Source organism: Labrus mixtus, chromosome 2, assembly GCF_963584025.1.
Source record: "Labrus mixtus chromosome 2, fLabMix1.1, whole genome shotgun sequence".
In the NCBI taxonomy this organism is placed as follows: domain Eukaryota; kingdom Metazoa; phylum Chordata; class Actinopteri; order Labriformes; family Labridae; genus Labrus; species Labrus mixtus.
Genome location: NC_083613.1, coordinates 18,268,269 through 18,282,569, shown reverse-complemented (window position 1 = coordinate 18,282,569; position 14,301 = coordinate 18,268,269). Strand labels below are relative to the sequence as shown.

The window sequence follows — 14,301 nt, the reverse complement described above, 5'->3', positions numbered from 1 at the left end:
TAGAGGCGACCAGAAGCTAATGTGGACAAACAGTGTTAATATGCAGCGCTTAATAGAGAACAAGATGGCTGTTGAATCCAGTACAGTGCTTCTCATTATGTGTGCGAGAGAGAGAGAGAGAGAGAGAGAGAGAGAGAGAGAGAGAGAGAGAGAGAGAGAGAGAGAGCATTAGGGGGTCAAGCATAGCCTGGGACCAGAATATCGTATATGTGTGTTTGTGCGCATACTGGCTCGCCACTCTGTCTCCCAGATAGTGTTGTTGGAACACAATGAAGCCCATTCAACTCCGCAGCCACCTCCTGTTTCCAGAATAGTGCTGCATCACAGCTCCATGAGGGGGTGGCAGCATGTGTGTGTGTGTGTGTGTGTGTGTGTGTGTGTGTGTGTGTGTGTGTTTGTTCATTATGAGTCACACACTCACACTACCATAATCCTCAATAGATTCATCTTTCATTTGTCATTACATTGATGTAATACCATCACGAGTAAACGTGGGAAGCTGACGTTGTGCCAGCTCGTGAATCTACGGCTTCATTATTTCTCTGAGTATAACATTTCATGCTGTAGTTCCTGAACGCTAAGTTGACACGCAGCGCCAAGCTTTTCACGGGAGAGGCTTCAGCTAACAAAACGATCAGCACTTGACTGATAAGCACACAAGAACAAGAGTCTACGAAAGGTTGCTACGCGATTAGTCAACATATCCATTTCAAGAGCAATCAATCATAACGCCTGTTACTAGGAAGGATCTAACCTTAAGACAAATGTATTGCTTTAATTCATACAATGTATTCCCAAACACCTTTAGGAGATTTGCTCGAACAGAAGAAAGAATAAAATACTTGTCCTTCTCACTCATTTTCTCAGAGTAGGCAGCGCTTCTCATACTCATGACTGTATTTTTTTGTCGCTGCACTCAAACAGATTGTTCATCCACTTACATTTATCTCTATTGTGTTTATTTCTGCCTTTTAAAATGGAGTGTCTGCAAATGTAGACTAAATGGCAGTCTGTGGCAGTGCTGCATTTAAGTGCAATCTTACAAGGGATAAAAAATAACTCATCCAATCCTATGATGGTTAAAGCAATGTACCCATGGAAAGTAGTACACGGAGAGCAGAACAGGTACTTCATATGTCCCTTCATTGTCTTCATCTAATCCCACTTATGCTACGACTCTACTGCATTTCTAAGGGAATAGTTCTTCCCTTTTTGTCATGCTTGGGATGGCAATTGAATGCAATGACTTCTCATAACATATGGGATTTCTAACAGGGACACGTGCAAGAAGCATCCCTTCATTTTTAAAATACACGCATGGCTATTTTGCAACCAAAGATGACTTTTGATTGTTGAAACTGATAGATGTCATTGTTTTTGGAATCATTACGAGTAAATGTCTCAAAAAGGTTCGGAAAATAGCAACAAAAGTTTAAAAGGCTTGGAGAAAAAAAAAGCCTTAAAATCTGACAATTACTGTTGATTGACAGTTCCCTTATGGATGGATTTCCTCCTCATCTACAATAAACTTCCTCAATTCCCTCTGGACACTGAGGTGCTTTTGACTTACTTATCCTAGCCCCTTTGAGATTGTAATTTTACTGATACCTTTTTGTAAATGGCATTGTCATGGTCACCAGTGTCGTGTCGTGTTATCCATGTAGGCCCAGATTCCTAGCCTTGCCGACTCTCCCCAACTACCACCCATTTTAAATCCCTAATATTTACTTCCATTGCCCGAATGCTTGTGAGGAAATATTACATCCTGCCATAATACACATTTCTAGCTTCTGCTAATCAGTAGTGAAACCTAGATTACTTACTACTTATATTCTAATATCTTGAAAGTATTCTTTCACGAAGTCAACCAAGTCAAAAGCACTCCAAATGAGGCTGTGTGGTACTGAACCAAACACATTTGCTGGATCTTAAAATATGACATGTAAATCCCTTTCCCCTAAAGCTGCCTGAATCTGGTGCCATCATACAAGAGTGTTCTTTGCATCCTGTAAAACTCTGGATTCATTCTTTCTGTACTGTGGTGTCAATTAAACTATTTCTTTCTAAATCATTTGCTAGCCTCTGTGACACTAGAGAAAATCATACCTCCTACATTACATTAGAGGGAAATAGTCCGAAACTGCTTTAAATATGAGTAAAATGAGTAAAAGTAAAAGAGTAAAATAAAGTGTTAGGTACTTAAAGGCTTTATATGTGATTTTTCACACTTTTCTAGATCACGGTCATTTCAGGTAAATTTACATGCAGTGTGAAGATACGAGCATAATAAAGATCGCTAGCATTAGCGTGCTAACACAACAATGCACCGCGAGTTGTTTTGGTTCCATGCTGGTGCTCAAGGGCGACATCTGCTGGATCAAAAAAATATAAAGCCTTTTTTAAACTCTGTGTGTGCTTAGCATGTTTTATATACTTTCCTTGAACTACTTGTTACTTTAGGATCTCAGATTTCTTTCACAACAATCACCCAGTGACATATATTTTACATTCACAAACAAAGCATTGAATGACTTGTGCTTTATGACAGAGTCTGCATTCAGGGACTTAAAAAGCATATACAGTTGTCAACTGCAGCGTCAACTTTTTTGAAGAATGTAACATGATCTTTACACATTGTTGAAGTTGCAACTGATCTATCAAAGTATATAGGTTACTGACAATGTATGTAAAGGAGTGTTAGACTACTTACCCGTCATCTCTCACAGCTCTTTAATGTGAACTAGCTCAATAGTGTCGTATGTGACCTTAAACAAACAAAGTCCCGAAAACCTGAGCTCTCACATGACCTTTCATCACGATCAGAGAATAGTCGTGGCTCAGTCACACAATTCAGCTCTTCATTGTCTCACAGGTATCAGAGCCGCTGAGAGAGGTCCGCTTACACAACCTTTTCACAACAATGCAGCAGCAGTGGAGCGAAACACTGACAAGGAACACTGTGTGGTCAGTGTCTGACTGTGAGGCAGGGAGGGCAGCAAGGTGTGGTAAACTTTATATGGGTCTTTATTGATAGGCTGATGGTTAACCAGCAACAGAACCAGGAGCAAGTCTTGGGATATATATGGGGTAGGTTTATAATACCTTACTGATTTATACAACATAATTAGTTTTTTTATGACATATAGGCCTAGTTTATTTGGTTCTTTTTTTGTTTTGATTGTAAAGGACTTTGTCACTTTAAGACGCTACATAAATCAGGTTATTCTTTTTATTATATGATAGAATCAGGTCAAAGGTCGTTCAAGTTGTTCCTGGTTTTATGTTATTAAAATAAGCTGAACTTGCACTTGTTATTTAATTAATAAAGTGTTTGGAAAAGAACACATTTTCTTGACTCCAACTTTCCTGACTGAACCGACAGGATGGAGGAGGCCTTCACTTTCTTGAGTCAACTAAAGCTTGTACCTCTGAATTACTCAGCAGACTCTTATATAATAGACATAAAAGATAAATAGATAAGTTTGGGTTGCTTGGCAACAGTACAGTCACTCTACATAGAGCATTTATTATTTTGTATAACTGTTGAATGAAGGGTTTAATTTACAATGAGGAGGTTGTTCTCATAGAATGGAATACCAGCACCGCTGTGGTTATCAAACCAGACAAATTTAATAAAAATGTAAGCAGCTTGTCATAAATATATATTGTCGTACTTATGCTGCATTCTCCTGCATTCAGGAACACAGTCAGCAGACAGATCGTATCTGAGAAATAAAAAGACAGTCCGATATGATGTAATGCCAAAATAGTACACACATTTCAACATACTGTATTATCAAGATGTCATTATGTTAAAGGCTTTATATGCGATTTTTTGATCCAGCAGATGTCGCCCTTGAGCACCAGCATGAAACCCAAACAACTCGCGCTGCATTGTTGTGTTAGCATGCTAATGCTAGCGATCTTTATTACGCTCGTATCTTCACACTGCATGTAAATTTACCCGAAATGACCGTGATCTAGAAAAGCTTACGTGACATTCAATTAAGCAGTGAGTACAGTATTCTATTCTTCTTTTCTCTAGTCCCTCAATTAAACAACTTTAATACGTGAGGGGATGAGCTGGCCGGCCGTCCCGACGATGTAAACAAACTGAAGATAGGACTCGGAAAACTCGGAAAGCATCACAGACAGTGGGACTCGGGTGTTACACCCATTGTAGACAGTCATGACTCACAGAGTTATTTTCAGAGGATATACTTGATTTCTATTATAAAAAAAAAAGCATAAAGCAAGTTTAAAGGTAATGCTGAGAATGTTACCAGCTCCATTTTAACGCAATGTCTTTTTAAAAATAAGTCTGAGATCCTAGACTATAAAACACAGATGTACTCTCAGTGTCGTCTCCCAAAAATAAGATTCTAAAGAGGCATTATATTGGGAATGCTATCTCAACCTAACTTTTGATCATTCAACACACAAATAAAGAAGGGGAGCTGAGCCGCGTCTTAAGCCTCCTGAAATACATCTAGATTACGTCCACCTGTCAGTCATGTCCTTAATTATGCAAATGCATAACTCATTCCTCAATATCATTAAAATAGATGAGTTATGAAAGAATCCCCAATACAGTGTGTACCTTTGAAGAAATGCACTATTGATAGAACCAGGCTGTAAACATGTTTATTTCTGCTGCTGTTGCTGGCTTCACATTTTTATCTCGGGAGGTTACTGCTTGTCTAAGCTGCAGGTGTGTTAAAGCAAGGCTCAAAGGTCATGAACACTCCTCTGTGTGGATTTAATATGAGAGGTAGTGGCTCTAATCTTATCACCAGCACAGTGGACTCCACCTATAATGGTGTGTTAAAGCACCACACCAGGCAACGCAGCTGCTCAAAATATGTGTGTGTGTGTGTGTGTGTGTGTGTGTGTGTCTGTGTGCAAACAGAAACAATAATGCAGCTATGTTGGTAACAACATGATGCCATGAGGAAGTGTAATATGATGAATATTTCCACATCACAGTACTAATTAAAATGCATCATTCATTTTCTCTCTCTCTCTCTCTCTCTCTCTCTCTCTCTCTCTGTCTCTCTCACACACACAAACACACACAGCTCCTACATTTCTGGCTTTTTGACTAAATCTAATCCATGCCTCTGGTGATTAAAACAAACGGAAGGAGGGGACTTAAATGCAATACTTTTTATGAGCTTGCTTTATAGCCTGTAATAAGCAGCAAAATATCATAAAATCAATTCATGGTTTGGAGCAGCATCTTTATAGATCAGGAGCTAAATGAAACTCTGAACCATTCAGGTATGTTTTACTTTAACATGAAGAACAAATGGTTAGAAAAAAATCATCATAGTCTTTCATCGCTGCCGAATTTCACTCTCTCAGTAAGAATTGCAGTAAAAAAAAATCAAATCAGCCCTCCAGTTTGAAAGCCATCTTGTGCATCCTGACTGATGACACTCCATCTTTTACTTCCCAGCATGCCTCACAGCAGACGTGTTAATGTGTTAACAAGGCTACCAGCCTCCCTGTACAGTCACAACACTTTAAATTAAAGACAGCTGATTGTGACACTTAAACACAACCTGAACAAAAACACACAGAAATGTTTTAGTTTGGCCCAGTGTCAACTCACTCATCTCATGCAGAGCGTTTTGTTGACCCTGACAACTCATTCTGTCAGCTGTCATAAAACCAAAGCTGTTACTATGTGTATTAATCTTTAGTGCAGGACGCTTGTAGTTCCACTAATGAAAGAATTCAATCATTATCCTTGAGCTATAGGTCAATGGAAATATGAGTATTAACGTGTGGGAAAGAGCGTGAATCCTAACAACAGAGGAGCCTGTCTGTCTGGTGATCAAACCTTTTAAGTAAACATTTTTACCCAGAAAGCTAAAACACAAATAAATATTTCTCTTGGCACTATAGAGCAGGGTGAAACCAAACTATATTTACAAAGACTAAAATAAATCCCAAGAGTAATTCTAACTACTTCTGAATTATTTATTTCAAAAAGCAGATCCACATCTGGGGTATCCCAGAAAACCAGACTTGCAAAAATTAAAGGAACTGTTTGAAAATTTTCGACCTTATTTCTATCAACCTAAAGTAGACTCATAGTTTATAAAACACCTTTAATGGCTGACGACAAATATGCATGATCTGTTTTGACATAATTGATGGACTGAAAGAGCATTTCAGCTTTCTATTTCTGTTCATCCCCTTCTCTTAAATCACAAACAGCACTGAAAATATGGCATTCTGAGATAAGAGGATGTGGTGGAGGAGGGCACATGTGACAGTGTTTTGGCTCACTGAGATTGTCAGTCCTTTTATTTGGAGCAAACAGCTGAAGAAATAAGATGAGCCAGGCCAAGGCTGTGGCTGTGCATTGCACCCCCCCCCACCCCCCTCCTCCTCCTCCTCCTCCTCCTCCATGGCTCCATGAGGAGGAAACATAAAAAAAAATTCCGGCTTCCACTCAGTCACAAAACTGCCCTAAAGTCTGCTCATAAAATCTGAAAAAAGCAAAAACTTAAACTTAAAAAAAAAAGACACTATCAATCCAGCCTTCCATAACAAGCCTGTCAAAATATCCTGACATTTTTATATTTAATCAACAGTACTAAAATATGCGAATGGAGCTGCACATCTACGGACTGAGGCGTTGTGACATGAGGACAAGCCAACTAAAGGCCAGTTACTCTACCTTTAGACCCTTATGTTCTTCCAACTCTTACTGCCCTGTGACAGTTAGCAAATTGGGTCACTACATGTATTTACTATTGCTTGTGTAGCATTCACTAAAAATATTGTTGTGGGGAAAAAAATAGTAAATAATTAACATATTTTAGACTCACTTTTATCACCACAAAAGTAAAAAAATAAATATATGGGTCGCTGGTGGAAAAGTGGTTAGTATGCGCGCCCCACGCATGGAGGCCTTGGTCCTCCAAGCAGGCAGCCCAGGTTCAAATCCCACCTGTGGCTCCTTTCCTGCATGTCTTTCCCCACTCTCTCTCTCCCTGATTTCCAACTCTATCCACTGTCCTATCGCTCCATTAAAGGCACAAAAAAGCCCAAAAAATTATTATTTTAAAAAAGAAATATATATATACATACATATATTCTGACTGAAACGGTTTCAAATGAACTTTGTATGTTTGTGTGTTTTCTGTATTATCATAGGCTGTGTTTTAAAATCATTTGGACTCAGCTTCCAGTAGAGAAGCACATCTCTATGTGAACTGCCTGTGGAAATAATTAACTGAGGTCATATAATCATGATAAGGATGGTTTACAGCAGCTTGAAAATCACAGCAGTGATGAAGTTACAACCAAACAGGTGTTGTAAATATAGTAGCAGCTGTTTATAAAAGTCTATGCTTTATTTATCACTGACAGACAGTAGACTGTTGGTGCAGAGAGGTATTCATTTACATTCAGATGAATAAGGTTGCAGCTAATGCCACGTTCATTATGGATCCGTTCGCTGATTATTTTCAGCAGAATTCCAATCATCCATCGGGATGTAAAATGTCAAGTCAAACTGAAAAGGACTGAATGTTTCAAGCTGGATCCTGCAAGAAGTTTTGCTTTAAAACGAAGCTTACAATTGATTTATCTACCAAATGGGGTAGCTCTACCGGGGTTAGTGTGTTGAATCATAGTCATAATGTTAATATCTAGAACTCTCTCTCTAACCCCCCCTCTTTCTCTATATACAATATATTTGAAAAGCTGGTAAACACAAATGTTTGGTAATTTAGTCCAAAAAAAATCCACAATCAGTGTTGTCTTCTTAGCGAATACCTGAACAATGCATTGAATGGTTTAGCACTCCTATGATTCTGCCTTTGCCGACTGACATTGTGTTAACCTTTAGCCCTTATTAGCCCTGACATCATGCAAATACATGCAAATTAAGGATCCAAAAGCACCCCCCAGCTATCAAGGCTTTCTCCTGGAGTTTTGACTGAGAGATGCAGAGTAAAGTTAATACACAAATATAGCTGGTGGTGGTGGTGGTGGTGGGGGGGTCCTTCTCTGAGATTCAACAACACCACAGGCAGAAAGACCACACACGCATGCACAAGCTATGAGGATCCAGCAGCCTTTCATGGTTTAGAATACAACCTAAAGAGGGTCTTTCCTGGGCAAACAGAGGTGAAGCACAGCTTTTCCAGTTTGTGCACCCCACACTCCCCCTGAGGCTGTGTGTATTTGTGTTTGTGTATCTGTGTGTTCGGTAAGCACTGGGCCACTTTCCCAGATGAGATTCTCTGCTGCGGGATAATCCTGATGAAAATGTCTTTCCTCTTCCTCTCTTGCTCTTGTTCTCTCCATCCATCCAAACACAAACACTTGTCTCTCCTCCTCCATTACTCCTCTCCTGCCTCTATACGTGTCTCACCTCCCACACATTTCCAGCAACAGTTCTGGTGACCAAGGTTTAATTTTAAAAATGAAAAACGAAAAGTAACACATGGACTGAATCAGTCATTCTTAGGAAACATGTCGAATGTACAAGCGTCTTTAGTTGTCATTTAATGACTCATAATCACACCCCCATCTTCCTCTTCTTCTCCTTCTGTCTGCAGTCTGTAGCTTTCACCTTAGCCTCCATTGATCACTCCAGATTCCTCCTCTCTTTCCTCTACGGTCTCTTATTTCTTAAGCACCTTCATAAGTGCATGTTATAAAAGACTACATGCTACAAAAAATGACAAGATACTCCCTCAGAAACATTTCCCTCTGTCCAGCCCTGATGCCGTATGCTTTGTAGAAAAAGCAATGTTCTCCTCACACACAGTTAAGTTTGACAATTTAAAAACAGTGTGTCTTCAGTTTACAGCACAAGGAAAATGGTGCAAGCATGGCTGGCTATTTTCAGGCAGATTTTTCAGAGTCATTTAAGGATATGCTGCAGGCTTGCAGGGGGTTATAAAAAAACAAGGGTGTCACAAGTGGAGTGTTTTTTTTTTTCTATGCAACGCAGAAAGTGTTCACTGTGGTTAGTAACTTCTGCAAAGTCGCACTGACCTCTGTAACACTGCTACTTTATTTATGCTGGCTATGGGGCTGCAACCAAAGCTGTTTTTATGATCTAAATATACTTTTGACAACTAATAATGTAGTCTTACTGTATAAAAATTACCATCGCAATTTCCCCCATTCCAAATTGACCATCTTTAAATGGCCTCTATCGTACAAGTGGCAGTTCAAATGCCCAAAACTCTTTATCAGAAATGATAAGGAAAGAAGAACGTCCTTATGTTCAAGAGGTTGAAACCTGCAAATATTAGACTTCTTGCTTGAAAATGACTGTTAACAATGAAGCCATTCTTTGATGTTTTGAAATTAACCATCTTCAAGTCATTGGTTAAACATTACTGCCGCCAGTAAAATGGGCCTTTCCATACATACAATACATGCGAACCTTAAGTCCAATAGGGGTCCAAAGAGAACCAATTTTTAAGCCTTGGTATCTTTATAGTTTGCAATCTACACTATGACATGATATGTAAGGCTGAAACCCTGTCAAAACCTAGATTCTTTTAAATGAACCATGCAATAAGTTCCCTCATAAAGCAAGGCTGTCCTTTGTCCAGGCTATGCACTATATGTCCAAAGCTGCTGATGACGGAGGAACAACTGAGATGCAGCTCCCACTAAAGACAGAAAGACTATCAGCAAAAACCATCTCCTTTTATTGAACCTTTTGCCCGTCTTCACACAAACACAAGCCATATGGTCCTCCACAGAGGCTTAACCACACAAAGACATATCTGCATATTCATCTCTGACCCAGGCATGACTTCTGCTTTATTTCTAACTAGCATCCGACACGCCCCCATAAACAGTGCTGCAGTGGTATGACCCGGCACTGTAGCTGGATAAACACACATGCTGGGTCGAGCACAGGTCAGATCCATTTTTCTCTCCCTGCTTGGTGGGTCTCCTGAGGTCTCCACACTGTGGCGACATGACTGTAAGGTGACACTGAGGGGGACCAAGTGGGGGATGAAGGAACAGGAGAGAGGGTGAGAGAGAAAGCAGGAAATAGAGAGGAAGTGGAGAGAGAGAGAGAGAGAGAGAGAGAGAGAGAGAGAGAGAGAGAGAGAGAGAGAGAGAGAGAGAGAGAGAGAGATACTCAAGGACAGACAGCCTCTATTTTGGCACGGTGGTAAACTAGGCTTGGCTGTCTGACAAAAGTACAACACAGCAGCAGTTTGTGAGAGTAAGGGGGGTTCATGCAGGGAGAAAATGCCTTATTTAGAAAAGGGGAGTTACCTCCAACAGCAGAAGAGGGGAGCAGAAAGGAGAGAGAGAGAGAGAGCACACCGGTATTGCTTGACAGCACCGGTGTGTGTGGAGAGCTCTTCATCCACGCCGACAAAGAGCCCTGCAGACTCACTCAGTTTGACCTGCACATACAGAAATCCATACTCCATCAACACAACTACTGCCCCTAAGAAACCCAGCTCAAAGACCCTGTCTGTTTGTGTATGAGTGCGACAGACTGTGGAGGGGGTATTGAAAACATTCACCCTGAATCAGTCAAGAAAATGGAACAATTTGCACAACGTTAGCTCGAGCCTTGTTTCATTCATTTCGTAAAGGGTAAAAACAATTGTCTAATGCAATGAAGACCAGACGTTATGTCTTATAAAAAATGAAGAAACTATGCTTGGGCGGCTATAAAACTTGGTGTGGGGAATTTTGTATCCCTACAAAATATTAAATTGTAACAGGAAAAGCATTTCTCTTTAAGCACATGAAAGCTGAGGCTTCAGTCTTTATGCAACGTAGCATAGCGTAGCGTAACGTAGCATAACTTACTTATAAGTTACTTGCAGAAACATAAAAAAGACGGTAACATCTCAAAAACTGGCTATGGGAGATCATTGTTCTGATATTGTTAAAAATCATCTTGAATGATCACAAATTTGCCACATAAAGATTTTTTTACATGATGCTGTTTATTACTTTTTGCTTTTACTTTTATAAAGTAAATATAGAGACATCGCCCCAAAGGACCATCAAAATTGTTTGTTGTTTGTCTGTTAGAAATGTATCTAAAATTAAAACCATAGTAGCTGAAGAACAACTTTAATAAAGATAGAAATAAAGAATTTTTAAAAAGCCTTCAGGTTGTTATGATTTGAAGAGATTAAATATACTTTAGGAAATGACATCACACCGAGCAAAAAAAAACTAAACAAATCAATGTTTGCACTGTATTTTTTTTACAGCAAATTAAGTCATCAAAAAGATGTTCCTCTCTGCTCATAAAAATTTCATTTGCAGACATTCGCAGTTAAGACCAAGTTCTATGTCGACTAAAATAGACCCAATATCGCTCACTACACGAAAATAGCTGCTGCTGCTTTGCTGGGTATCACAGACATATTAAGCAGAGTACATCGTGTCTGTGTTGACCATCAGGTTTGACGAGGTCTCTGGGCAACCTGTGTGATATTTCTATGTGATCCTTGTTAAACTGTGAGTGTCCTAGATGGCTCTGATAGTGATCTGATCTCTACAGGTTGGCAGCTGGCACTCAGGCAATGTCACGATGAAAACACAGGATGCTGAAGACGCTATAAAAGCCATGGTAAACAAAGATTGTGGAGCACACACTGTAACAATGACTCATCTTGTCTTTACTAGTGAAATAAAAAACTACCAACAGATATAAATGGCAGACTAATCCTCATTCTAAATACAATGGTCACATACAGGTCAGTAAACACTTATAGTATGAACTATAACTACTAGAAAGAAAACTCATCTAAATGTCCAGTTATTTAAGGAAGATTGGTGTACATCCATATACTGAAACCATGAAACCCCCAAATGTGTAATACTCTACAAGCTGCCCTGAACAGAGTACATGCAACGTTTGATTGAACAGATTTGTTAACAGAACACGTCACTTTCCGAAGAAGTACTGACAGAGAGATTTGGTGTGTTGATTGTATTTCCATCTTCCAAACACTCGAAGAGAGAGAAGTTTTCGCACTTTGGACAAGCAATCCCGGAAAGACTTTTTAATACATAACCAACATGTGAATGTACTCCCATTAGCAAATACCCCCCCCCCCCCCCCCCCCCCCTCCCCCCCATTCCTATTGCTGAACACAACACAGGATCTGCAGCATGTGTGGGCAGAGGGTTCATGGTAATGCAGATGTTTGATTTTGTGTGGGAAGGGAAGATGCAAATGTTACCGCTGGAAGCCTGATAAGTCAGGTGAAAGAGAAAGTGTCGAAAGAGATGTCAAAAAATAGGGAGCTGGGTGTGTGTCTTAGTTCTCTCTCCAGGAATACTGAGAGCACAGCCAGGAGTCTCTCAGTGTGTGTGTGTGCGTGTGTGTGTGTGTGTATGTGTGTGTGTGTGTGTGTGTGTGTGTGTGTCTATCTACAGATGACAGATCAGAGGAGAAACACACTTAATTCTCCCAGCAGGCTGTGCTCAGCCATGCCTAACCTGTTGGGTGTGTTAGCATGTTGCCAGTTTGGACATCCTGGAGCCCGGGGAAACCCTGTCTGCACCATCAGGATAACCAGGGCTGCTCCCAACTAGATATTTCAGAGAAGCAGATTTTATCCAAGTAGGTTCACAAATACAAGGAATTTGTATTATAAAGGAACTAAGGTGAACAACATTACTAATACTATGAAGAAGCTTGGAGTAATAAAAAAAAAAAGATATTAAAGAATATATTTTAAAAATGTAAAATGTCTTTAGTGTGTGAAAAGAGCTGAGAGGTTTGTAGAGAAATGTGTAGTTGACTAGTATTCATTTAGTAGTCAACTTGCACACGATAGGAGGCCTTATATATAATTTACAACTGCGTTCATAAAAGGAGCCATCTGTTAACATCCATTCTGATGACAGATGTGGAAATAGCTTTGTCGAGCAACAAATCACATTTATTTGATCTCAATAAAACATAGTCCTTGTCTTTTATTTGTTCTGCAGAATGCATTTTGAAGAAGCTAGGTGTCTTTAGGCTAAGTTTTAGCCAGGCTTGTAGCTGCTCAATAGCTCACTAACTAAATAGTAAATATGTGTAAAACATCAAAAGTTGCACCGAACACATTCTTTCTTTACAACAAAGACAAAACACAGCCCCTTTTCACAAATGATATCGATGAACCTGAGATTATCTGTACTCTCTGTGCTCACTTCTGTCATTTAAAATGCATAGAAAGTATGTGGATACAGCTCCTGGATAGATTCAAAGCCTTTTTTAACGTGACTGAAAACTCAGAGATAATATAGAAAAGTAAGACTTTTCACCGACTCCCATTTGGTTGACAATTAAAGGGCAGCCATAGAGATATCACACAGACAAGGGTGATCACTCATGCAGATATTTGCTCAATTGTATGATCAAGGTCAAAGATAAAAAATGACAGACAATGCTCAACTTGCTGCAGTTTCCTTTTTCTCTCCTTTCACCCTACGCTGAGCAACGTCTCCTAATTACTTCAGAGCTCACCGGGGTGTTTTCTCCTTGGTGTCTCAGCACTGAAAACCTCCCTTTGTCCCATCGACTTCCAAAGGAATTAAAGAGCATGTTAAAGCCAAAGACCACCCTGCGCAGGAAGTAACACTAGCTTATAATGACAAACAATACTCTCCTATCAGTCAGGTGCACTCAACCTTTTCTCTCTTATTTCTCCATTGAGGAATTCAATGTCTTGCATGGTTATGTACAGATAGACCAGCTTTCTCCTTCCCTTCAAGTAACGCTCCGTTTTTTAAGGACTACTTTAGGCTTGTATGTAGTGACACAACCACTGGATGAAAGTCCACTGTCTTCAACTTGAGCTCACATACAACCTCCATCATGTTTTTACTGCTAGAAACACCAGTTCCAGTCCACATGTATTATCGCTAGTTCCAGTGTGTTTGTGCCAAACATAGAAATCAGAGCTGAAGAGAACATCACCTTCTTTCTAAACGTCTGTGATTAAGCTTCTTACTGCTCACTGTATTAAGCTAACACTAGCCATTTAACCAGCAAGTACAGTTGTCAAAATCTTCAATATGAGTATAATTTAGATTTTTACCAGAATCGTATAAACATTTAAAAATCTTGAACCGTGACATCCCTGTTTTGTTTGATTTGCAGTTAAGGCAAATCCTTATGATGCCTTTATTTAGAGATAGGAAAGCGGAGGCACAAAAGAGCAACTAGTCAGATTCAAACCCAGGCCGAATGCTTCGAGAACTAATAATATAATTAAGATAATTGCAAATGCAAAATTGGAGGAGCACAAGAAATGTAATTAGACCTGTAGCCAA

At 39.6% G+C, this 14,301-nt stretch overlaps 1 protein-coding gene and 1 long non-coding RNA gene across 4 annotated transcripts in view; both read right to left on the bottom strand.

The window, feature by feature from the left end:
* mgat3b (beta-1,4-mannosyl-glycoprotein 4-beta-N-acetylglucosaminyltransferase b) overlaps positions 1 to 14,301 on the bottom strand; it is a 69,600-nt gene that overhangs the window by 41,457 nt on the left and 13,842 nt on the right. Inside the window, exon 1 of one of the 3 annotated variants that reach the window (XM_061054266.1) lies at positions 2,711 to 3,036. The exons of the other annotated variants lie outside the window; for them this stretch is intronic. The gene's annotated coding sequence lies outside the window, so the exon portion shown is untranslated. Of the gene's footprint in view, positions 1 to 2,710; positions 3,037 to 14,301 lie in introns of those variants that run through there. 3 annotated transcript variants of the gene reach the window in all.
* LOC132987192 (uncharacterized) lies at positions 7,350 to 7,899 on the bottom strand. The gene is made up of 2 exons (XR_009675586.1): positions 7,847 to 7,899; positions 7,350 to 7,562 (listed from the first exon to the last, which is right to left on the bottom strand). It is a non-coding gene; the product is annotated as an uncharacterized LOC132987192 (long non-coding RNA).